The following is a 6,000-nucleotide window of genomic DNA, read 5'->3' on the forward strand; positions in this document are numbered from 1 at the left end:
TGTTCACCAGCATATAGCTGACGTATTTTTCCAACCCATTGCAGGTAATTAAGCATAAGTAGCATTAACAAGGATTGGAGTCTTAACGAAGATAGAAGCACGTACAAGATGGCTCCGTTTTTGATATAAAAATCCTTGTAATATGAAACATATATTTTGTAAACTAATACTCGGGTTTTTATTTCCCGAGTAAAATTTTCAATGTAAATTAATATTATATTCAACCTAAAGTCTTCCGCTAAAAATTAACCCATAAACTCTTATATATTTACAAAACAGGTACCAACTTGTGGTCACACGCCTAGGCCCTAAAATGGTGTGTGACACTTATACCCTTATTTATAACGTTTTGGGAACACGTAGTTCCTTGTAAACAATTTTCATTTAACATGTTTGACTCGTTTGAAAACAAGTTTGTAAAAGTTTGGGGCGTATTCACCTTTTCTCTTTGGATCAACTTCAACACCGTCCGAGGGTCTTTCCCTTGCTATCTCACACCTATAGTACGAGTATAACCATTTGTTAGTCGGATATACAATCAGGCTTAAGACCTTTAGTCTTATTTTATAAACTTTACCTCGATGAACCTTTAGTTCATAAATCTCTTTTACTTGAAAACATTTAGTTTAAAAGTAATTATAAACCTTTAGTTTATATATATATAACCCAACATTTCTTCTTCTCTAAGAAACATATTCTTTTTCTTTTATTATTTAAGAATACTCATTATTACTTAAATAATATTTTCATAACAAAGAATATACATATATACTTACACACATATATACATATTTACAATTCAATCTTTTATTCTTTTCTTTGTTATTTTTATTTCTCTTTTATAGAGGTATCGAGTATAACCTCGACTTAAGGCTTAAGCCTTTAATATAATAATATATTATATTTATTTGTCGTTACGTCTAACCTTGTTGGCGTTTTAGGAAACCTAGAAACTTGAGTAGCACTCCAACGCCACTTGATCAACGTTCCTCCTTGTCGTCAAACACCAATATTTAACACTCGTTGGCACGCTTCTCGAGACTCATTGCCATGATAAACGAACGTCCTTTTGGTTGAATGTGGGTGGAGGGTGGCACGAACTTCGAGGAAATGTCGACATGGAAATCGAGGATCGGGACACTCTTATCGAGGAATTATGGCACGTTTATCGAGGTGGATCGAGTATGTGATTATGGTATTGTAGAGAGATATTAGAGAGAGAGAGAGGAATGAGCTGAAATGGTGTGGAGATGGCTGGTCCCGACCTTGCTATTTATAGGCAAAATTTAGGATCCCATTGCGCTACGCGACGGCCTTCAGAGCACCCGACGCGTACCGCGACGTAGCCCTGGTGAGTCAATACATAGGTCTGCCACGTGTTGACACGTGGCAGACAACGTGCCACGTGTGGCCACGTGTCGAGACACGTGGCGACTGGTATGCCACGTGTGGACACGTGGCGTGCCACGCATCTTGCTGTCAGACACCCCATCGCGTATCGCGATGGGTCTCTTAGCTGATCCATCGCGCAGCGCGATGGGTCAGAAAATCAGAATTTTTATATTTAACCCTCGGGTTTGAATTTGACAGAATTGATCCCTAGACTTTGAAAAACTTGACATTTTGAACTCGAAATTCCTGTGATGTTACAATTTCAGAAAACCAAATGGTATATCTGAAAAAAAAAAGAAGATATATATTCATAATACTTACTAAATAGTGTAAACCATTTGCTATAAATATATAGATATACAATAAAAATTGATTAACAAATATGTTCTACCCAGTTGCTTCTCCGTTTCGGCAAAGCGTTTAGCTGCCGTCATGATGGCATCCCACGTGGATGGCATGCCATCTTTACCTGTCAACGTGCGGATGAGCTCTGGGTACTCAGCGCCCTAGATGAAAGCGGCGCGAACAGGATCTTCGCTTATAGTGCCCAGACTTAGCTTCTTTGAGTTGAAGCGAATGATGAAGTCTAGCAAAGATTCGTCTTCCTCTCGGATGCAGTTGAGGATCGTCCATTGCTCTTCAGTATATTTTCTTTGTTGACTGAAGTGCTGGCTGAACTTGTGCTGGAAGTCTGCCCAATCATAGATGTGGTGGACCGGTAGACGATCAAACCACGCTCTGGCTGCCCCGACGAGCGTCATCTGGAACATGTAACACCATGTGGGTTCCGTCCAATTACTGACGGTTGCCCCCGTAAGTGCCTATGTTGGACATCTGTTTGGCACTCTTTGGAGCGATTGCTTCCGCAATGTCCCTTGCGAATTTGGACGTTCCCGCATTCGCAACAGTTGGTCTGAAAGTTTTGGAGAAGTCACGTGGGTTTCCCCCCGTGTTCTTTGGTTTGAAGGTTCCCTCGAAATTTCTTCTCGAGTGGAAGTCTGCTTCTTTACGCTTCCCTTTCGCTTTATGACGAGGGTTTGCGTCACTGTCAGATTCTTCCCAATATTCATCGTCCAAATACTCGCAATCATTGCTCATGTTGAGCTGTTGTCGAGTGCTTCCGAATTTGTCATTGGCCTTTTGGAGTGAACGTAAACGTTCGTCCAACTCGGCTTGGAATTCTTTCTGACGTGCTTCCGCCCAAGCTTTAACTTGATCTAGTGTTTGTCGAGGAAGCCTCGTCTGTTGTTTCTCCAACTGGGTATCAATGAATCCCAGGGGAGGATTGTTTACTGCACTTTCCCCGGCTTGGGTAACCGGGGTAGTGTTCGTAAAAATCGTGTATTCACCGGTGTTCCCCCCGGTAGCTGGGGTTGTGGTTACCGGAGTTTCTTGGTCACTCGGTGGCTTTGGCATCGGAGTAACCTTAACCATCTTTCCAGAAGTTTGAAAAAACTGAGAAAAAGAAGAATTAGTTCTAGCTTAATGCACGGATGGCGCCAATGAAGAAACACTAAGTGACCCCGGCAGATTAAGGATAATCTTAGGGTTAAGTAGGTGTTTCCCACGAGGGTTAGGTCCGGCAAAGATGGTTATTCTTCTCAACCTGCAAAACAGACACCGTAAGCTCGTCACTGAGAAGGGGGGGTTCCTCCTTGTGACCACCCTCCGGCGTGAGAATCAGACTAGATTGCTCTGAATATAAGTGTATATTGAGAGAAATAGCTAGAGAGGAGATAAGATAAGATGATGATATCGTTCCAAGGTGTTGGAGTATTTATAGCCGAAGGTAGGTTTCCAAGCAGGTACGGCCAGCTGTATATAATATTCCTTTTCCACCAACTATGGGCTACGTTCGTGCCACGATGGGAGTTGGTGGGTAGGCAGCGGCTGATAGTGACATTTTGTACTGGAGCGTGCTCCTCCTCGTACTATTTGTCGGTGAGCTGTCACCCTGTGATTGGTTCATGGGTCGCTTTTGTCAGATCTTGTCTATTTGTCCATACCTTGGTAGGTATAGTACAAAAGATCTTCTAGAAGCGTACGGACTGGCTCTTTTGGGCGGGAATATTCCCGCCCTGCTCATTCCTTCTTCAGGTGACATTACTGAAGTATAAGAGTTAGTGCCTTATGCGTGTAGCCTTACTGTTAGTGCGGGTAGCCTTCCTTCTTGGCTTGTACCCATAGCTGCGGGGACAGGCAGGGTACTGTACCAAGGGAGGCTTTCCTGCGGGAACAGCTGGCTTACTGTGTGTAAGGTCTTCATCTCTCTGAGCATGGTGGGTCCTGCGGATCCAGTTGGTCTTTGCGCAGACGTACCTCTTTAAGGTGAGTCTTGCGGGTCCAACTGGGCTTTGCGGGGACCTACCTCTTCAAGTCCCCCCCAGTCCATTGTTCTTCTCATGAATTGTTAGTGAGGTGAACTTTTGGACTTTAAGCAAGGGGTTTTAAAAGGGTTTTCGTTTTCTAAGGTTCTCCGTGGGGATTCTTCCCGCAGTTTTCCTAATGTCACTTGCAGAAAATTCCTGACTTTTTCTGCCTGATCCTTGGGTATGATGCGGGTAGGTGCGTAACCTCTCCGCAAGTCGGGAGCGTTGAGTTTCACTTGTGTAGATTCTCCACGGGGTATTGGTAGTTGTAGACATAGTGATCAGTTATGTTAAATAACCAATTTTACCTTGAAGCTTCAAACAATCTAGTTCTCAACGTTCCCGCCATGCGGGGGTGTTATTTCCCTTTCCGCAAGCATGACCCATAAGATCCATCTTGGGTTCAATTCCCTGCAAGTGCTAAGTATGTGAAGGGTTTCGCCTTGACACTGTACCCGCACTTGTCTTATGGTTTCTTGTTTTCCAAGGTATCTTCTTGACTTCAATTCCCTGCAACTGCTAAGTATGTGAAGGGTTTCGCCTTGACACTGTACCCGCACTTGTCTTATGGTTTCTTGCTTTCCAAGGTAAGGGGGTATATTCTCTCTTATTTTTGAATCTTTTTCGAATAGTTGGTGAAAGGATAAGGACAGTCCAAACGGTTGAAGGGACGTTGGCGTCTTCTGACGGTTTCAGGACGTGCAGGAAGTTATGACGACGTGACAACATGTGGTCAATCAGGACGCTTTTTCAGGCTCGTGGGCGCGAGTTTTATGGCACACGCCCTTTTGACACCTGTTGCCAGCTTGCTTTATCCACACGTGTCGCCGTGTCATTGCTCCTGCGCCTTCTCTCTCATCCGCATTAAATTCATCGCATTCATTGCGATGAGTATATAAGGGGGAGAGGGTGTATTCAATCCATCATCTTCACTTCACTCTCCTTTTCCTTTTAAGCGATTTTCGGCGAATACTCATCTTTTCCGGCGAGCATTCTCCTGAAACCGCTTTCTTAACACTAAAAAATGTCTTCTACTCATGACCCAGAGGTTAAAGTCAAGGAGTCCGACGTTTACCTCGAGAACCCGACGTCTACGTCCGATAAGGACGATAAGAATACTGCTGGCGAGTGTCAGTGTACTCTTTCTGTCGATGTATACCATTACATCGTCAAGAAGTACCTGCTAGAGCCTTATGAGGCTGAGTTTCCGGAGGCCAACCAGACGGTATACGATGCCCCTAAGGGCAAGATAGGGGTTTAGGCTTCGTTCTTCCTATATGGGAATCTAAGATTCCCATTAACGAAGTTCGTATACCGTGTTTTGGAGAAACACGGTGTTCATCTGACAGAGGTGCACCCAATGGCAATTGCCAAAGTTCGCCATTTCGAATGGGTGTGCCGTATTTTGGGTATCGAGCCCCGAGTCGACCGCCTGATGACCTTCTATACCTGGAGGTGCATCCAGGGTTGGTATACCCTTGTCACTCGGATCAAAGGTTTGAAGATCTGCGCTACCGAGCGTAGTCTTCGCTCTTGGAAGCGGGAGTTTTTCTACATCTCCGTTCGCGTCGTTCTTATCGCGATGACGTTCAAGAATGGGAGGGCACTTCCTAACCTTCACGCCTCCAATTACCAGGAAACGGAGTGGTTCACCAAGATCTCCCAGATTCAGACTCCTGTGTATCGCTTCGCGGAGTCTGGGATGGTCATGCTTGGGATGAGCCGTGTGTGGAAGGATGCCGGGTCAGGGACGCCGCAAATGCCCATCGTTCTCGAATACGGTTTGAACTATCTTCCTTTTGGTACGCCCCATCTTTTGTGTTGATTTAGGGTTTTCCTTCTAACATTTTTATCGTTTTTATTTCAGAAGGGAACAACTTACAATCGCTCTTGCATCCGCGGGAGACTGGTGGTCCCGCGCGGTTGGGTACTCGTGGCCTTGATGAAAACGAGTTGCCCATTTTGGAGCAGACTGCGGATAGATTCGTAGAGGTCTACCCGCCAGGCCACGAGATTTTGAGCGCCACTCGGCCAGGTAAGGAGTTCTTTAATCCTCGTCCTCTTCATGCTCAAACTTCTGCTGGAATTCCTCTGATCTTGTCATCTTCTGATGAGGGATCCGCAGATGGGCCTTTCATTGTGAGGAAAAAGAAGGCGGCTGGCGTGAAGGTCAAAGCGAAGGTTGCTTCCTTCGTTGACCTGGGGAATCAGTCTGATTCCGAGACTGAAAGTGAGGAGG

The sequence above is a fragment of the Bidens hawaiensis genome, unplaced genomic scaffold (assembly GCF_021521415.1).
Source record: "Bidens hawaiensis isolate Kalapana, Puna unplaced genomic scaffold, B.hawaiensis_p1.1 tig00016943_1, whole genome shotgun sequence".
Classification (NCBI taxonomy): domain Eukaryota; kingdom Viridiplantae; phylum Streptophyta; class Magnoliopsida; order Asterales; family Asteraceae; genus Bidens; species Bidens hawaiensis.